Source organism: Gavia stellata, unplaced genomic scaffold (assembly GCF_030936135.1).
Source record: "Gavia stellata isolate bGavSte3 unplaced genomic scaffold, bGavSte3.hap2 HAP2_SCAFFOLD_68, whole genome shotgun sequence".
NCBI lineage: Eukaryota > Metazoa > Chordata > Aves > Gaviiformes > Gaviidae > Gavia > Gavia stellata.
Genome location: NW_026776670.1, coordinates 466,794 through 492,654, shown reverse-complemented (window position 1 = coordinate 492,654; position 25,861 = coordinate 466,794). Strand labels below are relative to the sequence as shown.

General features: G+C 44.2%; 1 pseudogene; it reads right to left on the bottom strand.

Annotated features, from left to right (window-relative positions):
* The window catches only part of LOC132321200 (brefeldin A-inhibited guanine nucleotide-exchange protein 2-like), a 36,239-nt pseudogene extending 34,660 nt beyond the window's left edge, over positions 1-1,579 (bottom strand).
* Positions 1,580-25,861: the final 24,282 nt, after the last annotated feature.

Sequence of the window (25,861 nt, the reverse complement as noted above, 5' to 3'; positions counted from 1 at the left end):
AGCTACCCTGAAATGTACTGTACCTTAAAATATGCAGACATAGAATAGTTATAACCCAACATGCAAATGCTAATAGGTGGCTATTGCACAATACCCCTCTCCCAAAATCATAGTCTTTGATGTGTTAACAAAGATAAAGACCTTCACTAATCTTTCAAGGAAGTTCCCTTTCTCACCCGCTAAATATAATTACATAGCAGCAAAACAGGTTCCCAGTCCTGTAAATGGGTTGGGTGCATGTTGGGGTTGTTGGGGAAGAAATCAGGAAAAGGAAGCAAGTAGGAAAAGTAGTCTCTAATCGCTGGAGCACACGTGTTAATACTATTGCTCACAATGTCAACTTCAAATAATAATAAAAAAATACCCTTCTATCTGGTTACCTTTCTCTGGATCTACTATCACTACAATTAGCTCCTACAAATTTCTTGAAGATAAGGATTGTGGGAAGGAAGATAGAAATGACAGCTATTTTTCAAGCTAGCTTTCACTGCGCATTGGACAGAATTTGCATCTGCCCAGTCTCCTTACATATCCAAGCTGTCTTTTCTTCTGTTCTGGACACAGCAAATGTTCCCAAATTAAAGGAAAAATATTGGTGCAAAGCAACCAAAACTCTAAGAGACATGTCACTTTTGCAAATTAAGAAAGGCCACTGAGAACTCCAACCGTAAGAGCTATACTGCTTTGCCCAGCTTACTTCTTCCGCTTCATGACACACCATATGTTTTCATAACTTTAACACAGAGACGTATATCATCAATTTGTACTTGCAGAAAATTTCAGGACCAGTCCACCAACTTCACAAAAAGTATTTTCAGTTCTGCAAGACACCACAGACATTGCGTATATTTGGCTATGCTGCTAACAGCTTTTAGCCAGTCCAACCACGAGTTGGAGATAAGATGTCAGATTACTAGCCTTGGGAGATTTGAGACTCCGCAAGTCGAGGGCCTTAAACAGCCTGTTTCCTATAAAAGCTTATAATCAATTTTCTCAAAATTGGTTCTAAAGTGACAAACCCAAGCCCCTTTTGTTTCATATCGAGACCAGAACTTAATTAAAGAGATATTTGGGGGTTCCCCCTCGTATTTGCGGGTCTCGTGTTGGAGAGAGAACTTTCCCCCCACTCCAAAGTCCCGAGCTCAGCCGGGGCCCCGGCCGGCAGCCTCGCAGCTGGGGGCCCGGGACTCGCTCGCACCCCGCCGGGGATCCGACGTGGCAGAGGACACCACCCGGGGCGGTAGCACGGCCTCCTGCCCCCGCCGGACAGGGCGAGCAGGGATTCTTCCCCCCCCCCCCGCCGCCAGCGGTGCCCTCTGCCATCCCCCCAGGCCGGGGAGGGGTCGCGGCTCCCAGCCCGGCGCCCGGCAGAGGCGGGGGAGTCCCGCGGGCTGTGCCGTGCCGTGCCGTGCCGTGCCGTGCCGTGCCGGGCGGACTCACCCAGCGCCACCTGGCAGGCTCTCCGCAGCTGTCCGTGCGGGGGCCGCTTCGCTTCCTTCTCTGCCAGGATCTTCTCCAGGGCCCGCGACACAAACATGCTCTTGGTGCGGGCGTCCTGCTCGCGGGCCGGGGGCTGCATGGCGGGGCGGCCCCGCCGCGGGGCAGGCAGGGGGTCGCCGGGGCCGGCGCTCAGAGTCTGCGGCCGCGCCGCGGCCCCATCATCCGGAAGAGACGCACCTCCCTCAGCGGCCGCCACCGCGCCACCGCCACGGCGCCGCCATATTGGCACCGTCACGTGACTCGGGCTACCACCCCGCCTTCCCGCGAAGACCTCCGACCCCTTCCGCGGTGCGGATAGTGACAGGCGGCGAGGGATGGGCGGGGCTTGCGCAGGGGGCGGGGCCCGAGGCGGCCTGCTGCCTCCCCGGGGCTGGGCTGCGGCGGCCGCAGCAGTCCCGGCACGGTCAGCGCGTCTCGCTGCTGAACAACGAACCACGGCTGTGATGAACTAAAACTAACGCCGCCTCCCCGCAGCTTCGGGCTTCTGGCGAGCTGCTAACCTCTTAGTGGCGATCAGCGCGCTTCTCTGCGCGGCTGTCTGCAGGCGGGGCCTGCCCGGCATCACCAGCTTCCCCGGGAAACGGGGCTCCCGCACACCACGCGCGGGGCTCCTCCCCGCTTTTTTAAAAAAAATTGGCCCCTTTTCTTGTCCCTGCACTTTCTGGGGGCAAAACCCGACTACCTTCCTTGCTGTAATGCAAAACGCTGAAGTGGAAATTGGTCTGTTGGGTCTTGGGTACGAATTTCAGTATCAGAACTGCAAGTACAGTTACTGCTGCAAATATTTGTGTTGATTAAGTTATAATTCCTGAAAGGGAAGTCACTTTAATATAATACTCATCATACTTCTAATCTAAGCATCTCAACATTTGCATTGTCACCACCAACTTTCACAGAACGAGTCGTGTAAAGAAGCAGTGAGAAAGTACATGTGAAACACACAAAGTCGTACATTAAAGAAGAATCACTAAAAATTAAATTTCAAGTCCCAGAAATTGAGTCTCCTCTTATAACCTTATGCCCAATTGCATCTTCTCCCTTTACCCTTTGGCCTGTGTGGTAGGGTACCTTACACCCAAAATCAAATTGTGGACTCTGAAAGCATTTGCTTTCATCATTGCGCCCAGCCAGAGAGAAGAAAGCAGGATTATTGGACATTTTAATGTTTCACAGCATAATACTGCTATCATAGTGGGAACAGCAAGGCACTGAGGAGATTGCCCTTTTTTTATGGCCTTCAAGCTCAGATGGGAATCAGTCTTGTTATATTCCTCAGACCCAGTAGACAGAGCCCAGGATGAGCAGAGCTTTCCCAAGCTTCCTGGCAATTATGCTATTTCAGTGGCTGAGTGACACGCCACCAAGCACACCACGCATCTCTAAGCTCCACAATCCCTTCATCTATTTATTACTGCTTTTCAGAAAGACCACTGTGAAGCCCAAGTGTATGGGGGAAACCTCTTCATCAACAGTGCTTTCAATGGGCCCTTTGTGGGTGCATGGCTGTCCAGGACACAGCTGGGGAGCTGAGTTCTGCTTTTGGCACGATTTGTTGGGTGTCCTTGGGCAAGTCCCTTTTTCCCTGGGTCACCTGCATAAAGGATCATAATACTAGCTCACATGAAACATTCCGAGACCACTTTTAAGGAGCTAGATCCTATTGTATAAGAAAACACCAGCAGATGTTAAGGATAATGTCCCATCTATTTTTATTTGGAAAAATATAGAATCATTAAAATCCATTAGCCTTTATCCTTCCCTCTGAAAAGCTTTTTTGTATACATAGTTTTGCTGTCCATAGCTGGGGAGATTTAACAAGGCAAGTTTGAACCCAAAAAAAGTCACACTGTACTGAAATGTGCTGTCAGCTATCCACAGGTGCACACCATATGGCAAAAATGTGGTTATGAGAAGGTATAGCTCCAAACCGTAAATACATTCATGTCAATATGCTCTGATACACAAGCTGGGTCACTGGGATTTTTTCTAGTCTCGGCTTTTGTCAGATGGCTAAAGCTTGCTTGCCTCAATGCCTGTTAAATCAGAGAAGCTCAGTACGTGCAAACACGGAGGTTCAGACTAGTCTGAGCAAACCAGCAGAGATAGAAAGAACAAGTATCTCTGGAATCAGTCACCCGGCTTAGCAACCACTACTACCCTCCTTGTTTCTTGCCTCTCCACATTAAAATTCCTTGGAGTGGGAAAGCACTTTGTTGTATTTGCAAATTAATATACTACAGCCATGTTCCTTGTACATATTAAAAAAACCTGCAATTAACTACCAAGCTGGCTAGCCAATTGAAGAATAGATTTGATTCTGTTTTTTCACGTTACCAAGCCTATTTAATTTAAGGTTTGCAAAAAGTAGACTTGATGACTCCTGCTTTGTTCTCTCCAATATTCAAACCATTGCAAACAGTAGTGTAAAATATTACCAAACTATGTGCAAAATAAATATACTATATTCGCTACATAATAAATAGGATGAAAACCAACAGGGAATCAGATAGCCTTTTGATGTGGACTTTGGGACCAGAGTGACATAGACGACTTCAAAACCTGAAGCTCAACCCCATTTTGTGTCAAAAACTTCAAGGAGAAAATTTACGGATTGTTGGCCTCTCATTCCAAAAAGGCTGGGGTTTTTTAGATGTATAGGGCTTTTTTTTTTTTTTTTTTTTTTAAATATTTGCTACAAATGAGTTGTTTCCAGTTTAATGGGGGGGAAAGAAATGAGGGAAAGCTGCACTGAAAATTAGGAGACAAAACTGGGCAGAGTAACTCTTGAGGCACACTGCCAAAAAAAAAAATCCAGGAGAGAGAGTATTTCTGAAATACTAGTCACAGACCAGGCAGAGAGGTGGTTCTCTATTTCCACAGCTTATATGAACAGAAATGACACCTGGATATCACTGGTAAAGAACTGACAGGAAGACAGAATTTCAAAAGCACTGAAAATTGGTCTTATTGCTCCCAATGCCGTCCATTATCGTAAACCAAGCTGGATCAGCACCGGATATTTTGCAACTCTAATAAGCTCCACTGAAAACACAGATTTGATTAAAGTCAATAGTTTGGGAAAAATGAATGCATACTAACACTTTGATGTTATTTTAATAGAATTTTGCTGGCTCTATTCATCCACTCTCCTGGGCTAACTCGCTTTTTTTAAGCAAGTGAAAGGGATTGAATTTTATTCAGGACATGTGTGTCACAAAGAAGAAGCAAGTATCTTTTAGAATCCTGCTTTGAAAATGGTAACAAGGATGGGTTAGTTACTGATATTGGTTTCTAAAGTATATATATTAGCATTGTGTTTCAAACAGTTTTACTGCTTTCAAACATTACTCTTCATCTCCCTCACATTTAAAATGTCCCTGACACATGAGTTTTTCTTCTGCTTTGTCAAATTATTTATCTTTTGACATTTTGTTTTTGTATTTCATGAAGGCCCCCAAAGCAGTAGTCTGTGTGAACTAAAAAATTAGCATTATTCTATAGGTGAAAACCTATCTTTTGTTTTGCTATTTCATATCACTCAATAACATGAAATGCCAACTTGTCTTGTTGATTCTTAGCCTTTTTTACTTCAACTATTTAAATGGTTTAAAGACTCGCACAATAAAGTCTCATAAGGTCTCGATTATTCTTCATTCATCTATACTAAACTGTTTTAGTCAACAATTGACCTTGATCTATTACAAGTCTCATTGTATCTGGTTACATTTGCTCTTGGAATTTATTGCTCTTCTTTCATCCACGCTTTTGACCAACACTAATCTACTCTGTTTTTCATTTTCTAAGCATCCCACATAGTTCAGAACCTTATTGATATTCTGGATTCATATGTTCTCATTTATTTGAGTTTCTCCTAACTATCACTGCAGACAAAGGCAGCTTTATTGTAGAACACTAACTGGAAATGGAAAAGTGCTACTTTGTTAGACTGTATTATGAATTCCTCTCCCATCTCCCCAAAGCAAAGTGGTTCTATTATGTGTTTTGGATTACAGACCCCAGACTAAAACCTGCGCATATTCAAGTCTCACCAAGCAACAGCACAAATCCCAAGCAGAGACCAGAAAAGTCACAATTGGCAGCTGTTGAATTTGTATCAGCTGGTAACTGAGGTAAACCACATCATTGCCAAGCATGGTTTATCTTTCAGTGCAGCCACCAAGATCTGAATTAAACAAGACCAATTTTTTTTCTAATTAGAAATGAGGAGGATGCAATGAGCATCCATTCTAGACACTTTTCTGAGGGGGCATCACATGGAAGCAAATATGTAAACACACAAAGCAGGCCAGCTTGCCAGAGACATTGTAGAAGTTCGAGCAATTGAAACATTGATTACAAGATATTAAAAAAGAAAGGGTTTTTTTTTTGTTTTTTTAATCCATTAGGCCCCTGTGTGGGAGAAGATGGGGTCACGGAACCAATCCTCTGCTCTAGCACAAAACCCACATGGCTCAGCAGGGGAGGGACTGCTGGTTTCCACACATCCATCTTCCATCCTGTTAGAAAGCAAGTTGGGATTAAATCCATCCTCCTGCACAAGCACTGCGTGAGGGCAGAGTTTGAACTCTGTCATCTCTGCAGCCTTGGGCGGGATGGGGTAAGGGGGTGGGAGCCTAATTTTTTACCAGCAGACCACAACAGAACAGTAAACTTCTAGGGAAATGTTTCTTTAACAATAAATGTCAGCTCATTACTACAGCTGACATTATTATCAGCATCATTATTAGAAAAGTATAAATTCTGGTGAAATCCTGATTTAGGGAAAAGTCTTTGAAACACTGATTTTTCCTTTTAGAAAAATAATTTAATTTTATACTATATTTTTAATTCAGAGTTCCACAGCAATCCACATGTACTTACTTTAACCTATATCTCTCTATAGGTTCTTTTTTTCTAAAATAGGCATTTAGAAAAAATACAAGTTAATTTGCTTTGCTTTTTCCATTACGAGGAAAAATTCCCATCTAGCTCTAATTGATGTTTATCTTCATAGATTTCTTTATCACCATCAACCTCCAGACAAATCATGCTCCAGCTGAAGGTGAAGTGGTTTCTATAGGGTGTTATATCATATCAGTATGCCACATTGAAGATGTGCTGGGTATGTGTAGCATCAATCCAATGTGGTGCTCCTGCTCTATCACATTTCGCTAACATAACAACTAAAAAAGAAAAGGTAAATGTAAATGAAATATCCAGCTAACACAATTTGGAAATCAATGGTCGTTCATAACTTCTCCATTTGTTCTGGGTTTGAATGTGAGGTATTGTGGTTGAAGTTCTTATTTTTAATTAGCTTAAGCAGGAATGTGTTCATTACTTGTAAAACATGCTCTGGAAGCTAGGCAGTATGCAGAGCTGAAAAGTAAACCCTCATCAGAGAATGTTCTGAGGGCCCCACAAGCTGTACCACGCACTTTTCAGAGTACTAGAAGTTGGGAAACTATTTGTCAAAATCGATGAAATACTGCCCTCTTTGGATTAAATTTGGTCTAGAGGTAGCTGCACTTGCAAGGAAAGAAAAGAGATCTGAAGAAAGAATAAAGGGACAAAAGATGCGGCTTGGCAACTGGGTGAACCTTCTACAGCGGTTGTTCATTGGGGAACCTTCATAATTTCTGAGTGGCAAATACAGTGACCCCCATCAAAGCGAGAGATATGGGTAGCCTGAATAAGAGCAACACGCAATGTACCGGTGTATTTTAGGATAATAGCGTAATGAAAAGAAAGGTGCCATGAAATGCAAGCAGCAGATGGATGCCTGACAGTAAGCAGGCGGTGGTTCTTGGTGTAATTAAGCAATGGAACTTCTTGCTGCTCAGTTTTGTGCATACTAACCTTTTGAACCGTTCAAAACCAAGGAATCCAAGCCCCCAAAAGAAAAGCCCATTGGAGAGCTTTCACACACAAAGACACATTCAGGAAGTCTCTGAGCTGCAAACTGCTGGGTGAGCGTGCTGCAAAAGTACCACCATTTGCTTGCCTCTGTCTTATGCCCTTTCCTAGGTATTCTCCCCTGGCAGCTCTCACTGACTCACTTCTAGTACCTTCAGTGCTCACCTTAGTGAAGTATTCCTCCCTTAATGGCAAAACTGACTTGCACACTAGCCACTAGGTAAGGCATTTTGCAGACCTACAAGCAGAAGAGGGTTCAAAAATAACATGAGTAAGATGCGCTCATACAGAAATTTGTACACGCTGAACCATTTGTCTGATTAGTTTGACTGTTTTTATGATAACTTCCTCACACAGAGTTGCACACAACATTGTTCCAGCTGTAAGTCACCACACACTCTGAAAATCTGATTGCTTTTCAGACCTTTTACGAGAAAGATGGGCACAGCAGGATCTGAACCTTCATTGAGCATCTGCACAGCTGAGGGTCCAGGACATCGCTTTACCCTTTCACAAGATGAGGCCTAATCCTTCTCGCACGTCCTGTAACTTCTGCTGCAGAGATGAAAAGTGCTCTTGTTCATACCTTCCTTTTTTTGACCCTTTGAGACTCCCGTGGAGAGAACTGAGGAAGTAATCCTTATGCTCCCATCCTGGTAAAACCCACAACTCCATTCAGCTTTCACACGTCTCAAACAAAATGGAAATCACCATCTAAGGAAACTGCTGCTTTCTCTCCACCATGGTGGACTGACGTGGATGCCACTTCCATTTTGACACAGTTTTACAAGTGAAAGAGTTCTTTAAAAGGCTGTAATTCCTTCAAATGCATTGTAAAATACTTCTGGTATAGAACATCTTTAAATACGTTCAGTGTATGAACAACACAAATCTTTTTGTACTGAAATATTTTATTTGTATTTCTTTAATGTTGAATTGTAAAAATACTTTTACGTAACAAAATTTAAAAATGTAGAAATTGTGTCACATTTTAATACCTGTCAATTGCAGTGCGTTTTTGTGCAGAATGCATATAACAAGATGATCTAGTATTAATGTACACAGTTCTTAATTGTATGCTATAAATTTAAGTGTATGCAAAACTCTTCACACTAGAAAGAAAAAAAAAATAAAGGAAGATTTTTTGGCAAGTAACATTGCAAGTTACATGCTGCATTCTGTCCTTAGGTAGGTACCCTGTTGCAAGTGAGAGCAGAATCTACATCCCAGAATTTTTAGAGTAGACTTGGTATAAAAGCGTACTTGCAAAGGAGCCAACCTCAGTGGCATGGTTTGGATCACTGACAGTGACTGCTACACTCATTTATTAATATGACCTACAAGAAAGAAATACTACCTTGCACTTAGCTACATTTCTTCATGAAGTGGGCACTTAAGAAGGTCTTCTATGGCATGTTAGAATGACTAGTTCCAAAAGCATGAACAAGACGTTTTGTGGCCAAATATTGTCAGGCTAAACCAAAACATCAAGCAGTTTGGTTTGCTTTTGTACTGTGGCGTGAGCTGCTATGCTTATAGACTACACTGGAATATTGAGACGTTACATTATGGAACGTATATGTAGATGACATGTGGCTGCCTAAAATGTTCCACAAAATATTCCAGCACTAGCTGCTAGGGGAGATGGGAAGAAGAAAGTGTCCATGTTTCTAAAGGCCATTCCTGAAATATATGCCATGCAATTCAAGTGGCTGTCTTATTCTTTAAGGACGTCAGCTTTGCGATTTTTCATTTGGGAACATCTGCACTTTTGAAGTTCTGACCACTATCGGATATCATAGGAAACTCAGAGGCCAAAATTCACCCTCACCAGAGTTTCATGGGGCCCAGATGAGTTGCTGGCACGTATGGTGCCTTGTGGCAGCTCCCCTGAAACCAGGGAGGAACAGTATTAAAAACCAGTACTTGGTCTCTCAGCATTTCATCGGACGCCATGCTGAGAACAGAATTGCACTGGCTCAGGGCAGGGTCGACAATGAATATAGATCTGGATGCTCTGGGTTGTGGCCACTCAGGTCTTGAAGGCTGATTTGCAGGCTCAGGGATCCAACCTCGTCTCTGGGCAACCCACTCCAGTGCTTCATGATCCTCACAGGGATTTTGGTTTTGATCCCTTACCTCCAGCCTGAACCTCTCTAGTTTCAGGAGGTGCCGCCGTCTCTCACCCTCCCACCAGGCAGTGCTGGGAAGAGCCTGTCCCCATCCCCTTGATACCTTCCCCATAGGCACCGGGGTGTGCTGTGAGGTGCCCCGATGCCTCCTCTGCTCCATGCTGAACCAGCCCCAGCCCCACAGACCCTCCTTGCCTCCCCTGAGCCTCTCTGCTCTGTCAACGTGTCTCCGGGACCCCACGTGGGATGTAGTGCCCTCATGAGGCCTGGTGGGTGCTGAGCAAAGGGGATCACCCTTGTGCCCTCCAGCTAGGGCAGAAAGAGAGGAGAAAACCCTGATGTCACCGAGTCCCCGAGCGATGGGTTCTGTTGTCAGCGACGGATGGGCTGTGTCACCTAGCGATGGTGACCAGGCGACCCTCGCTGCTCCTATGCGGGCACTGAGTCCCACTGAGCTGGCTCATGCCCACACTCCAGCTGAGCAGCTTGTGAGGCTGGAGTGCTGAGCGAGGCCTTGGAGCTGGTGTCCTGACTGGGGAGCTGTTGCTTGCAGCTCTCTGTGCCCGACCCCAGAGCCGTCAGCAGATTATCCCCGGCCCTGCCAGCTTTAGGCAGCCGGGGCACCCAGGAGGCGCGCTCGAAGCAGCAGCGGTGAGCTGGGTGGGGAAACCTCACCCTGGGGAGCTGGGAGGGTTTCCTTCTTGAGGGACCTGGGCATTTCTTCCACCCCTCGCCGGGCCACCCAATGACCGTGGCCTCTCTTCCTTTTCCAGCACAACACCCGCTGCTGCAGCGCCAAAGGGAGGGAGCAGTTCATCACCCCCGGCTCCCCCCGCCCACCGCAGTGAGTGGAGAGCATGGCCATGGAGGTAGGCGACCGCTGTCCAGTATGCCTGGACAGCTGGGATGATGCTGCCTACGTGATGCCGTGCCTCCACCAATTCTGTTACGGGTGCATCCTGCGGTGGGCTCAGAGCAAGCCCGAGTGCCCCCTCTGCAAGAGGAGAGTGCAGTCCATCGTGCACTCGGTGCGGGCGGACGATAACTTTGAAGAGGTCGTCCTGAGACCATCTGGGTTGGCATCAGCGTCGACTGGGACCCGCCAGGCAAGAGGAGCGCCCAGGCAGCCAGCCACCCAGAGCCCCCCGCGCCCTGTCACACCCCAGCCGCGGGTGGTGGAGTCGGGGCCCAGGCCTCCAGTGAGCGGCCTCCAGCCCGACACCTGGGCCTCCCTCTTCGACGAGCACCCAGCTCTCCTCCAGCGCTTTCTGCCCTGGCTGCAACAGCAGCTGGGGCTGATCTTTAAGGAGGAGCCTTCAACGGCAGCTGTGCTGGAGGACCTCATCCTGTCTGTCCTGGGCTTCTTTGGGCTGGACGAAGGGGTCCTGGTCCGGCTGCTGCAGGCCAGCCTCCAGGATCGCGCGGCGACGTTCGTACGGCAGCTGATCAACGTCGCCGTGCAGCGCTGCAGCAGGGAGGCCCACCGCCTGCTGGGCCTCGAGGACGGCCATGCCGTCGAGGAGCGGGAGGGCAGCCCTGCGGCTGCCCCTCGGCCTGCTGCCTCCCGAAGGGGGTCTCCTGCCCCTGGCCCAGGCCCCTCCGGCAGCCCTGCGGGAGCCGGCGAAGAGGAGCGCCCCGGCACCTCAAGCGCTGCTCTTCGTGGGGGTCCCAGCAGCCCCCCCGACGCCCCCGTTCCCACCCACGGGGAGCAGGAAGAGCCGCAGGAGGATGCGTGTGAGGCTGGGGCAGGTCCCTCCACTCCCAGCCGGGGCAGGGACCGCTCCCCTGGAGGGCCTTGGCGAGCCCCGAAGAGGAGGGCCGGCAGCTCCCCGGACTCTTGCCAGCCACCCAAGAGGCCACCCCACCGGCCCAACTAGGACCAGGCCCCAGGAGCTGCCGAAACCAGGGCCGGGCCAGCAGCTGGGGCGCGAGCCGGCCTGCAAGTCCATCAGAAGGCCCCAGATCTATCAATCCAAATAAACTGCCCGCAGGCAAGTGCGGCCCAGCTCCAGGCCTGCATCTCTGCAGCTGGTCCCCGGACAGATGTTTCCAGCCGGGGGGTCTCCAGGGCCAGCCCGTGCCCCATCGCTCATCACCCCAGGCCCGTCCTCCTCCTCACCGCACCCTCTGCCCCACGTCGCGGGGCTCCGCTCTCCTACCAGCCTGCGCTGCCCGGGGCAGCCTCCCTACGGCGGCACCCAAACCCTCCTCCTGCGCCGAGTCACCAATGGTGCTGCTCTCTGCATCAACCTGGGGTCGTACCCTGCCAAGGCATCAGCCCCAAGAACTGCAGCACGGGGAAGCCCAAAGCCCTGCACCTGGGGAGGGACAACCCCCGGCACCAGCACTGCGGCAGGCTGCCTGGCTGGAAAGCAGAAACAGCCCTGGAGGTCCTGGGGGGCACCAACTTTTTTGGAAGTAAAAAGATTTCCTTCAAGCTCAAGCTCTGAACACCCAGAGATGCTTAAGAATCTCAGTTTTCATTACGAGGAAATGTTTTTGATCCTTGTGACTGCAGAGGAAAAGCTGAAAAGAAACAAAGAGGAGCAAAGCAGAGAGAGTAAGTAAACAAAACTCCGGGTTTCCCCACTTTCTGACTGTATAGCACCAAGAAACCCCGACAAACCAAAGCCAGGGAGTTTGGTGACCAATTTTCTTGAATTCAATTGCAATTTTGCAAATTTTGCAACTTGCAATTTGCAAATTTTCCAAATTTCAGAGCAGAGGTTATGTAGCACCTGTTCAAAACACTAAGGCTATTAAAAGGCTATTCAAAGGCTAGCTCTACCCTGAAAATATTTTTTTTTTCCCACAGTAGACATTTGGGCAGCCTGATGGATCACTATTCAAAGTCTGCATGAGAGATCCTTGGTCTTGTACGCACTTCTAGGCTCGTTGTAATACTAACTACATGGGCAATTACCTAAAGGCTATGTACCTCAGGTATCTCAGGGACATCTCAGGTACCTCAGAGAAGTAGGACATGAACTTGACGTCGGGGCCAACACACACAGGGCTGTTTACATTTCCCTGGGACTGCAGAACATTTCTGGAGAGTCTTACCTGCTCTTTTACCCACACAACTTTACCTATGCTTTATGGTACATACAAGACCCTGCCTGCGGCAAAAAAATCCACAAGTTAGTATAGTCACGGAATGTTGTTAAAAATGTAAGCAAGCTTGATGAACATACCAAAAGTCCAGCTTGTCAGTAAAATATTTCTAAACCGCAGAGTGGAGGCCACATCATTTAGAAAAGGCTCCCAGACTGCTCAAGTGTTCCTGAATCCTAGATTGTCACACAAGGTGTTTCAAGTATTTGTAGTAATCATGGCTGAAACTTCAAAAAGACCACCGGTCGATGTTACGCACATCAGATTGTAGGGATCTTGTGTGATCTTCACAAGTCCTCCTCGATGACCGTTTCAAAAGATGGCAATTACTGGTTGCCTGAAATACGCTAACAAAGTTAATAACACTGACGCTAGAAAGGTTTTTTTCCAAATCTTAGTACGTGCTTGTGCATGATGTTGTTTGAGACTTCAGGGTGCTGTTCTAAATACTGAAAAGATGATAAATAATGCAAAGTTATGAATCACCATTTATTGCAAATGCCAGAAAATCCTGAGGTGGAACCTGGCTATCTGAGAAGGTACACAGTGTAGTATTGCCTGAAATGTGTGCATGTTCATCAGACTGCTCAAACCTGTGGAGGATTAGATGATGGTCTCAAATTCCATGGGACCACAAAAACAACGCAGGCAGCGAAGAAGAGCATGTTGGGCGCATCTTACAGATGCACAATACTTAGCATACATCCATAATACACATACGATACCATACGAATTAACTGTTTGTTTCCAACTTTTTTGGGATTTGCCAGGGTACAAAAAACAATCTAGACAAAATTATGACTCCAAGTTTTAAAAAAAAAAAAGGTGTCAAATTGCTTCCTGATTTCATTTTGTTTCATTTGGGTTTTGGATCCTTTTTACATTTCTAAACTTCCAACTTGTTTTTAATTGCCAGTGTCTTTTTCATTCTACTGTCACCCTGGCCACATTCTTTACTCTGGATGAACTCCTCTGTCCTGACAAACTGCACAATCTTTTTCACTCTTTACTCCCTTTTTCTTTTTTTATTGTTCTGGGCCTTTGTATTCTGGTGAACTCCAATATGGTATTTTTAAAAGTTCTCAAATTAAATGGAGGAATTGTAATTAGCTTATTAACTCCCAGTCTCTGTCTTAAAACTCGTTATTAATTATAGTAATGTATTTTATACCTCTGAAATAGCTAATCTATTATTTCCCTCCCCCCCCACCCAGGAAATAATATGGGCTATGGACGCGGCTTTTGACAGTTGCTGGAGGACTAGTGTTGCTGCTTGTGTCTCTGAAGACCTTTTTCCCATCTTTCTGGGAAGATCTGATCTACTTCTTGAGGCGCAAGAGCTTAAAAGCAAGAGCAAAGAAGTGGGCAAGCAGTGGAATTCTCTCCATAATTGACCTTTTCATGCAGAGAGTGGGAAAGATTCCCCGCAAGCTGTTCCTCATCTCCGAAGGGAAGGTGAACACCTACCAGGATGTGGACAGGAGGATCAGCAGGGTAGCGCAGGTCTTCCTACACTCTGGGAATCTGAAAACAGGCGACACAGTGGCCCTGCTGATGGGTAATGGACCTGACTTCAGCTACGTCTGCTTCGGGCTGGCCAAGCTGGGCTGTGTGGTGGCTTTTCTCAGCTTCAGCATCCACCCTAGATCTCTCCTGCACTGCGTTAACACACGTGCAGCAAAAGCAGCGGTGATAGGAGAAGGTAAGTTCTGTACTGTGTTTGACTTACTACTGACTTTCCACTGCTTCATGCTTTTGCTCAAAAACAGGAAATCAGAGCCATTCCAAGCTGCAAGCACTTCCTAGAGACATACACATATGCTGGATAAAAAAGAGGGGAAAGCGATAGTCTTGTTTAAATTTCAAATGCATAAGCACCAAAAATATGTGGAATTAATTAGTGTAATAAAGGACTCAGATCCGAAACTCTCCAATGTACCAGCAGAAACAATCATGCATCAGCAAGAGAACAGCCTGGGCAGATGCTTCAGCATCATCTCATTGCCGTTTCTATTTATTGGCTTAGGTAGCTACAACTCCACTGACTACAGGCAGACTCAGATTCCCTTTGCTAGTGGCGATTTCCTTCAGCTCAATATTTTCACATACAAATTTATGGTTACTTCAGAACTCTTTTAAAGTGGTGGTCCCAAGGTAGCGCTGCTTGGAGCAAAGAGTACAGCATGTTGAGCTGCAATTTTGGCCCTCTTACTGGCGTATTAGGTAATACTGGGCAATTTATTCAACCTTTCTACTCCTCTTTTCCCATCTTTCATACAGGTTGGCAATACTTCCATAACTCCATATGAACCCATGAGGGCTCATTAGTTGGTATGTGTACCAAGACATAAAACAAATGTTCTAACATACCGACGTAATGAAATCCTGTATATTAGCATCACCAAGTAGGAACAGGGAGTTCCTCAGGACACATACCAGGATGTATGACACAGGTGCAGTTTCTGCTACTAAGGAAATGGACTGAAATCTAGGACTGCTAGGAAAGACCCGTAACCATATTACGCGCTAGGATAAATGTTTTCTCTCTCTTCTGCCGATCCTGTTGTTTTTATTTCAGCAGAGACTGTTCAGTCTTCTTGACCTCACTTTGTGCGTACTTCCCAGTGTTGTCCTCGCCTTCAAGGACAGAAAAACCCACCTTTAAAATACATTCTTCACAAGGGAACAGCAACAGCAAAATCGCACATCTCTACTTCCGTTATTAGAAATAAACCAAACCGTTCCTCTGCCTGACCCTCCCTCCTAGCCATTAGCTTCCTGTTTTTCTTGCTCTCTGACAGGCCATTCATGGTTTCAGACAACCTACTCCATAGTCATGTGGTCTCCTTTACAGCTTCTTTAATCTTTTCCTCCAGTCAGGGTGAGAGTCCAGTCCTTCCATTATGTGCCAATGTACCATACGACCGGCCCAGAATTATGTCCTCCAAACACAGCAAATGAAATGAAATATTTAGTATGTGAACGGAACAAAGTCTCTAAGCTTAATTAATATATTCTAATCAGGTGACATAATGTAATCTGTTAATTATTCAGTAAAATGAATTGTAGGGAAAAAAGTAATGGCCTACAGCTTTTCTAAAATCCGAACACCATCATTATGCCTCAGAGAACATTCATACAGTGATAGAAGATACTTCTTATGAAAAATTAAATAGTACACAAACAGGAATGCAGCACAGCCATGTGTATTTAGCAACCTTTTTCAAAACTGTTCAGCTTGTGATTTTGACTTTTAGAAATGAAAGGCTTAGTCCGTGTGATTTAAGTTGTTAGCCAACAGTGTATATGCCTTCCTGTATTCATGTAGTATTGCCTACTTCTTCAACCCATTAGGCAGCCAGAGGCATATAGTATAGTGTCCTTTTTCAGCACTTACAGTCTGTAACAAGACTGTCCTCCGAGGTTTGTATGACTAAGCTTAAAAAATGTGTTTGTCAGAAAATACTCTTCCACCTAATGAGGCCTTTGTACCTACTGCAGAGAACATACGACAATGTGAGAGAAATGCTATGGAAACATTTGCTGTATACTGAATGTATTGTAGTTAGGAGTACACAGCAACATCACTACACTTCTTCCATTACACTGAAACAGTCGTTTCAACAGAGTAGTCCTTTCCTTTGGTACAACGCCCTGCCTTGCTGCTTATGGTCCTCTTAAGCATATAAACTAACAGAGCGTAATTGACTGCTTTCGCTTTTAACAATTCACTCTCCATACAGCCAGCAAACACACTGCGTTCTAAGGTGCAACGTCCGATTCCCTTTCAGTCAGATGCTTGAAGATAGCTGCAAAGCTGAGGAACTACAGAACAGGAGACCTGGGACATCCAGGAGACAGAAAGGAGGCTTCAGCTGTATGTGTGGGCATGCAGTCACCAGTGAAACACTACGGGTGTGGAGCTTCAGGAGAGCATCTGCTTGGATAAAATGAGTATGTTCAGAGTACCCACGCAACCTTCCTATGAGTGATGCACAGGGGCAGAAAGGATCTAACTGAATACAGGACACTAATCAAAATACAAAATCAAAAAGTTGGTAAGAAAATATCTGTTTACTTATCATTCAGATGCTGGAAAAAGCACTGGTTATACACTTAGCTAAATTATAATGTTCTCATGTCTTTTATAGGTAATTTCTCAGTACTTACACAGAACAACGTCCACTGTATGTAGCTGAAGTCAGATTAGATTCATTCCTTTCTTTGCTTGCCTTACACTTCTCTGAAGCTGTCTTCTGTGCCTCTCTGCCTCAATCAGATAAACTTCTTAACCTATTCCTATTAACGAAACAGTAGGGTGAGCTCCAAAATGGAACTTTTGCTGCCTGCTGATTAGATTGCTTTTAGCAAGGGTAGCGTGTTGTGTAACTGAAAAAGCTGGCAGATGACTTGGAAAACAGAATCTTCACTTGAATTCTTAGTGAATGTTTGGGCTCACTGTGTTTGGAAAGCCTTCCTGTTTGTCATTAGTCCTGTGGTTGCCTAAATACTGGAAGATAGTTAATTGTGCATTTCGATGCCGCTGACTACTGTCTTAGCCTTTTGTGTTTTACTTCAAACTCAGGCTCTGAACACCCAGAGATGCTTAAGAATCTCAGTTTTCATTACGAGGAAATGTTTTTGATCCTTGTGACTGCCGAGGAAAAGCTGAAAAGAAACAAAGAGGAGCAAAGCAGAGAGAGTAAGTAAACAAAACTCCGGGTTTCCCCACTTTCTGACTGTATAGCACCAAGAAACCCCGACAAACCAAAGCCAGGGAGTTTGGTGACCAATTTTCTTGAATTCAATTGCAATTTTGCAAATTTTGCAACTTGCAATTTGCAAATTTTCCAAATTTCAGAGCAGAGGTTATGTAGCACCTGTTCAAAACACTAAGGCTATTAAAAGGTTATTAAAAGGCTAGCTCTGCCCTGAAAATATTTTTTTCCCACAGTGGACATTTGGGCAGCCTGATGGATCACTATTCAAAGTCTGCATGAGAGATCCTTGGTCTTGTACGCACTTCTAGGCTCGTTGTAATACTAACTACATGGGCAATTACCTAAAGGCTATGTACCTCAGGCATCTCAGGGACATCTCAGGTACCTCAGAGAAGTAGGACATGAACTTGACGTCGGGGCCAACACACACAGGGCTGTTTACATTTCCCTGGGACTGCAGAACATTTCTGGAGAGTCTTACCTGCTCTTTAACTGACTGAATGCTTCATGTGTTCTTTCTCTCTCCAGGACTTCCCCTGCCTCCCTGCCTTCAGGGAAAGTACACCAGAGTCTACCGACTCATTGGAACAAGTAAGTTTATTTCTGACCACGCAGAGATACAAATCTGGATACACGTGCAGCAAAATGCCCCTTTGTGAAACCTGGTGAAAAGAACGCAAAGGAGAAGTAACACAGTCACATTGCAAGCAGTTACCTCTTACTTTGACAGAGGGCCTTGGCAAAAAAAACCCAAACCAAACCATGCCAAAACTGGACCGTTAGTCGATACTGTAAGAAGAATACAAAGGCTTTGCTGAGACTGCCAATTAAGCATGCACTGGGTAAGATGGGGAACAACTGAGTTGTATGCATTTACAGCTAAACCCCAAGTTATTCATCAGTATATGAATAATTATTTTCTCCAGCGTGCCTTGAGTTTGTCTAGATTTAAGAAAATGCTTCGCTGTCCTGAGCAGCTCCTTCTTATGGAGTGTGTTATAAATTCCTGGGCACGTAGCCTTTGTGAATGTTTTGGAGAATCCTGAAGTCCAGTAATCAGAAGCAAGCGAGGTGGTACCGCCAGGATACTGCAGCCAAAAGCAGGTATCAAGCTTGTCATTCCAGGCATAGGGGAGGTCATGGCAGTATGGCTTCTGGACTGCAGCTGACTGTATGCCTGTAGTCTCACTCAGAGAGACGCATACTCTTTCTTAGGAGTCACTCTTTCCTAATATTCCCTCCTTTTCTTCTCCATCTATATATTCTACGTTTTTCCTTTCATCTCCTCTCTTTGGCTTGTATTTAATGTTTCTGCCCCATAGACAGTACCTCGCTCAAACAATTCTGAAACAAGGAATTGGTGGGCCTTCCTGTGCACATTCAAGTGTGAAAAGGGCCAACCTAAATTAATCCTGAAACAACTCTGAAGACCAAAACTCTTTCATGTAGCCTGCTTTAGTCTTTTGTCTGTTTTAGAACAGGGAGTTTTACTTACTACAATTAAATCCACAAGATAAATAGAGGGAGATTAAACCATGATTTTTTTTTCCCCACTGTCGAATAGATGGGTTAGTTCTGCTGTACGCAGGTTCACTGTACGCAGCAGTAGTGTCTATCATTCCAATGCAGCTTATCGGGTCTGTAGTTGTTCTTATTTTAATAATAAGCATATAAATTCTTTAACTTGGCAGATTGTTTGGGATCAACAGAGAAAGACTTTCTTTTTCATCTCTTGGAAAATAATGTTGCTGTCTGGCTGATGAGCACTAGCTCTCCTTTCCAGCATCTTCACACTACGCCAGACAAATTAGACAAGGTGCCACATCACCCCGTTCCATCTCACCGTAAAGTTTTCAGTAACACAAGAAACACTGCTTCGTGTATCTTCACATCGGGAAGTACAGGTGCGGATGTGTGCTAACAAAGTACAACTGCAGCTCTCTGAAAATTTAGCTGGTATAAATTTAGCAACAAAACAGGCGCACAAAAAGACAGAACTTGAATTTTTAAGCCAAGATAGGGAGAAATTCATTTAGTTAAAAGCATAGTACACTTTAAACCATTTTTGTCTTGGCATAACAAGGGCGTAATTCCAGTTAGTGACCTTTCACATAGCTATTCCATGGCTGAACTTTATTTCTTAAACATAAGGCCAATAAAGTCAGTCTCTAACAGCTGCTCAGATTCCATAGTGACAGAATTTCACAGGTCTATACTAAAAAGAAATATGGGCAGTACAAGTGCTTGGGCCTTGGGAGAAAAGTGTTCCCCTGAGACTGACCTGAATAATGAAGCTTCACCTTACTTCCCTGGGAAGCAAAGGGGAATCCTTCCTCTTGTCAAGCCAATCAACTTTGTAAAAGTTTTTCCTATTGCAAATAGCAGCCGAGCAGCGCAGCGGCTCTTCAGAAGCTTTCCCATTCTCGCTTTGTGGCGAGGGAACACTGTGTGCGCAGTCGGTCTGCACTCGCCTGTGAAGGGTATGGACTTTCTCCCACAGACACAGCAGATGAGAGGATTTAATAGCCTTACAGGCAGAAAGACTAAAGAAGCTGAGAGACTAAGGAGATGTACTCATGAGGTAAAGACTAAAGGAGGGGACAGACAAAGACTCAGAAGAAAAGACAATTCTCCCTCTACCTTCCAAACATAATTCTGTTTGCAGCAAAATTATTAATGCAAGCAGTACATTTATAATTATTTGCTTTTCTCCCATTGACAGGTTTCCCAAAAGCCGCTATCATCACTCATCTAAGAGCTCTATCTGCCTGCTTAGCATTTACTCAGTGTGGTGCAGTTTCTCAGCATATTCTGAAGCTCACTCTTCCCTTGTACCACATGAGTGCTTCTCGGCATCAGTGGATGCACTGAATTAGGCAATCTTTGCCTTCTAGTGAATTTTCATTAACTTGAGAATGCTGTAACATTCTGTTGTTTGGCAAGTATCTCCGTTTGGTGAGTAACTCAAATATTATGTCTACCAATAGACTTGTGTCATTTTCTCATTTTTATCACCTTCTACGGTCTGCAAACAATATCTAAGATACATGCCTAGTTTTTGAAGCTTAGAACAGATGCCAATCGTTACACAGATCCACCATAACATGACTTGAGGTCTGCGTATTGCTCATACCACTGCGTATGTTCTGCAGGTTTAACTTAGAATCATATTTGTATCCTGTACCAAAAGTCTAAAAGGGCATTCACATAGGCATCTCGGCAGTCAGGCTTGATTTTTAGTGTCAGAAGGTACAAATGCATTGCGGAAGCTTTAACTAACCTTCAGAAGAAGGTCAACTAAATCTGTGTTGGAGCTTTTTGAGTCACATATTTGAGTAACACCTACAGAATTGGATTCTTTATATTAAAGGGAAGGAAAGGAAGAACTACGGAGCCTCCCCTTTTGATTCTGATAAGGGGGGTTATTTGTAGAGAGCTAGCAACCAGGTGTTTTTTCAGGTATGTCCTCCTGTCCTGTCCTTAGAGTCTTGCCCAGATGCTGGTTTTTGGTATGCTAAGTATACACCTGGACTGTTTTAAAAGCCATTTCAGTGCTTTGTTTCTTAGGGAACAGCATGGGCAGGCATGCTGGGCTACAGCAACTGATCCCAAGACTGCTGCTGCCGAACCAAAACACAAAAGGGATGGGAAAAGGCACCTTAAAAGTGCAAGGAATACACCCCTCGTGTACTCCCCACAGGACGACCTTCTGCAACAGGACAGGAGAGCATCATCTGCAAAGAGCAGGAAAGGGCCCCACATTACATCTTCTGAAAGTTTGAGCAGACCGTTTTGTGCTGTTAGGGGATGCCGAGAGGCATTCGGCAGTTTTGCCTCTCCCTAAATACTGACAAATTGCCTGAAAGGCACAAATTTGACTGCGAACAAGATGGGAACCTAACGGAGAAAGCACACAGAGAGAGTATACATTTAGAGAGAAGTGTAATTTTTAGAGAGTTTAAAGAATTGAGGAAAGCTATTTTTTCACTAATAGGTTACTGTACTAAGTAAATGTATCTTCAAATGCAGTTAGCATAGGTTATCTACGGTGCCTCAGGACAGCAGTGCCCTCTTCTCGGAAAAACCTTTGGAACAGACTTGTCTTTATGGTTCCATTAGATGGAGAAAATCTATATGGAGCTCTAGGGTCTATATATCTGGAACTGATTAAACCTGTTTGCATTTATGTGTTCTCTGACTAAAGCTTTTTTTAGCTAGCTTACTACCAAAGATACTATCAGTACTAACTGATGAACATCTACACATGTGTAAATTCTTATTAAAGCAGATAAAAACAATCTTAGAAAAAACCCTCAAAATTACAAAAAACATATCGTTACTTTAAAAAACATCTTAGGGGAGGATAATAGGATGAATGCTGAACTCACAATTTTCTGAGTGGACAGATAATTCAGTCCCTTCTGAAAAAAACAGATGTGTCTTGAGAAAGAGTTCATCCTAATCAAGAGTGACAAACAAAAATATGAAATTCTCCTGCAAAATTGGATTTAAGATCAAATCAATCTTGAAAATTTTTCAGCAGTCCATATGTAGGCTCTTTCCAATATAACTTGCAACCATGGTTGACTGATTTTGTGAAAACCAGACAGGCTGAGAGTTGTTCTTCTCAACCTCCCTGACTTGACTCTAGAAGAAGAGCAGGGGCCCAGGGACAATGATGCATAGAACCAGTGTACTCCGAGGCTCTGAGATAGTAGGTTTTTCACTTGACTTTTGCTAGCTTTATTTCTTGTTTGCAGAAGGATATTAGGAAGAGGTTTCTAAGAGCATGCAGGGAGTGATTTCAGTTTTGCATTATTTGTGCTCTGGTTTGGTTTGAGGTTTTTAGGGTTTTTTTGGTTTTGGGTTTTTTTTTTTTCCAAAACTCGTCTTTCCATGTAGAAAAATCTGACTTTATTAAAATACCATCAAGGGATCATTTAAACAGAAAATCTCAGCAATCTGTATTCATAATACACATTTAAAATATTTAGTACCTGTGTTTATTGAACTTTTAATCTTATCATTACAACTTTTTAAATAATTACCAAGACAAATTCATGCTAGCTATTCAGTTTGGAGCAATCCCACCTGGTAATGACTGAACATTATTACCATCTGGCAGCTATTCGGTGCCTGTGTGAAATGACTTGGTGGTCTAAGCGTGGATCCTGTCCTAAGTGTTGCCAAAAGAGAGAAGGAGCTGGCAAACTTATTAGCAGTCTCAGCTCAGAAGCCAAAGACTAAATGATCTGGGAGCTGTGGAAATGGAGTAGCAGTGTGAAGAGGAAATCAGGCATGTTACAGATCATGTTACAGATCAAGACGGAAAAACAAGAACTGAAAAGTGGCCTGTTTCAGCAAGAGAAGTGAAAGAAAATGTTGGCTACATTGAAAACACCGTACAAGTAATAACAGTGCTTGAAAACTGTGTGTTTTGAGCTTTTCCCTTAATGTAAGCCACCTTTCAAATGAGATTATTTTATATACCACTTCTGCTCTCGTACACTGACTATCGTGTGTAGACCAACTTGTTCATGAATTGGCATTTGAGTCACTGCTGTACAGCAAATGCTTACACAGAAAAATAACACAGGAAGGCGTTTAGCGTATTTGTATTTAATGTCTTAAATGAAGTTTAACAGCTGGAAATGAGAGGAGAGCCAGTACCATAAAATCAGCCAGCTCTCTGCAGAGCATTGCCAAGTGTCCCATGAACTAGAGATTTTGTGATCAGCTGCACCAATGAAAGTTAAAGAAAATTCTTATTTTGAAACAGAAACTTCCAAGCTCGCATGTGGCTTTGATAGAGAAATGAGTAAGAAATAAATGCTGCATTTAGACTGAGATTTCACTGTACCTGTGAATCAGATCATTCTGTCTAACTGAAGACATTCCATAGTAAAATGGTATGATTCATTTTAGTCAGTAATTGCATCCAATTTTCACTGACACAGGCTGAAATGGAACATTGCATTTTACTTGAATTACTTCTTTGTTAGGATGTTATGCAAATCACTGCAACTTCCAAGCATCAGAAAATGCATCTGGTGAATGAAGGATTTAATCCAGAAATTATAGCTGAACCTCTGTACTTCATGCATCAGCCTGCACATTCCGATATTCCTTGGACAAGAGAGCTATACAAGAATGGGGTTTCCGGTGAAATACGTTTATAAAGCATACAAATAAAACTACAATACAGAAAGTAAATGTCAAGTATACTCCTGCAATCATTTCAACAAAAGCCAGGATGCACTATTTGTTCTAAAAACACAAGATAATTTGTTCTAAAAACACAAGATAATCAAATTAGTCTTAATGTGATAGAATTTACCTCTTCATAAGACAGAGCCACAATAGTTACGTGCATTGTGTAAGCTGCGCTGCATCTGCTCATATTACTTCCAGTGCTCACACATGCAAATTTTTATTTTACACTTCTCACCGATTCAAATTATTTTTGCCTAAGCCACCAGTATCTTACCTTAGCTGAATATTTCACTCCTTTAGATCATCATACTGATTCTGCTTTTAGAACGCATAAATGAGTAGATGAATAATGTCATAGGCAATAATAAAATATAAAATGGGCAGTCAGAAACAGAAGCAAAATACTGCGCAAGCACTGCATGTAGACTTCAGTTCAATGTCTGTTAATTATATTATGTAATATTTAATCGCAATATTTTATGTGATGCTCAATTTCAGATTTTTATGGAAAATAAACATTCTATGTCAAAATACAGTTGTAGTATTTAGTGGTCGTGATTTTTCACAACTTACACCACAACTAACACAGATTAAAGTCTCCGCAAAAATTCATCCCCACTGACACATGACCTCTTCCTTTACTTGTCAATTGTCATATTCCTGAAATAGAGTTCTCATGAAAACAGGGCAGAAATGACAATAACTTCCAGCTTTTGCTGGAAGTGAACACCCAGAACCTGTTACAAGGTGAGGTGACCCCTGAGGCCTCTCCTGCCCACGCCCCTGGGGGGTCCCTCACCCTGGAGCCAGGCCTTGGGCTGACCGATGGCCTTGTGAGGAGTGGGGCCCGGCTGTTCCCCCCGCGCTGAGTTACCGGGGTGCCTCTGCCCGCCAGTGCTTCGCTGCTTTTTGTTTGTGCAGATTAGCCTTTAATCACGTCACCTAACATTCTAGGTAGTTCCCAGGCGTGCCTATAGATTTTATAGGATGATAGATAAGCCATAGTCATACCAGCTGTAGGAATACTATTGAGTGTGTTTGCAGGTAAGAGAACATCGTTATTTCTTGGTCTAGGCTTTTTTTTTCTAGTTGTCTCAGTGATGAACGCTGAACGTATTGGTTTAAGTCTTTATATGCTCCTGTGTGTGAGTGTGCACAAAGCCCTGCCTTCTTCAAATAAACCTAGGGCTCTGACAAATTGAAAAATAGTTGAAAGGCTTTCTGTTATGATTTCTTTCTTAAACCTTTGAGAGGAAAAATGTTAAGGGTGACTCTGACATATCCGACTGCCTCTTGTTAAGCTTTAGGTCTTGTTACATCCATCTGTGCTGGATCTGAGAAGCAGAAAATGTCTTCAGGGGTTTCATCTCAGATGCCCCAATTCAAAAGCCAGTTACGGGAGGCGTCTCATGAGGCCTTGCTCCACCAGCCCAGAGGACTGCTGGAAGGGAGGTGCTCCTTAAAACGAGCCATGAAGGAAAGGTGGTGGAAATCCTCCTCGTGCGAAAGGTCTGTCTTATCATGAGAAGTTGTCAGGTGAACGGTGGGGATGACTTGTTCAAGGTTGACTGAGGAGAAGACCGTCAGACAGTTACAGGATTGCCCAGCTCTGTGGCTCAGGGCTGACCCCTCAGCAGCAGGTGGCCACAGCTCTCATTGCATGGCCCTGCATGGGCCTTACGCATGCATCACTGCCCTCCTGTAGTGACATTCTTCACGCCTCTGTCACCATCTCCATCAACTACTAATGGAAGTACCTCTTGGTAAAGTTAGTGTCAAGAAGTAGAAGAATCTGGTCGTTTTTCTGCCTTTTTCAGTGTGAGATGTAGTTTGGGGTATTCCTAATGAAACCTTGGGTTGTAAATTGAACAAGCCACCTCTCATGGTCATCACAGCTTTCCTCACATAGTAGAAGCGATCCTCCTTGCAGAAATACCAATGTGAACAAGATCAACGGTAATAAAAGAAGTGTATCTTGAGTTCCCTTTGGCTTCCTGTGGATAAATGCCATCCTCCTGAAGGAAATCTTTTAATATCCCTCCAAATGCAGTCACAAATGGAACGGAGAGAGGAGAAAAACTCTCCTAACTAGATTTTAATCCCAGGACATGCAAGGTCAAGCTTGGCTGCTTTTCTGAACCAATGTTGAAATAAAAGGTGGGTTTTTTTTCATGAAACACTAAGTTTATCTGAAAGGTTTTGCCGCAATAATTTTTTCAAAGGCTATTAAGCTCAAGTTGTCCATAAGAAAAGTGTGGCGGAGAG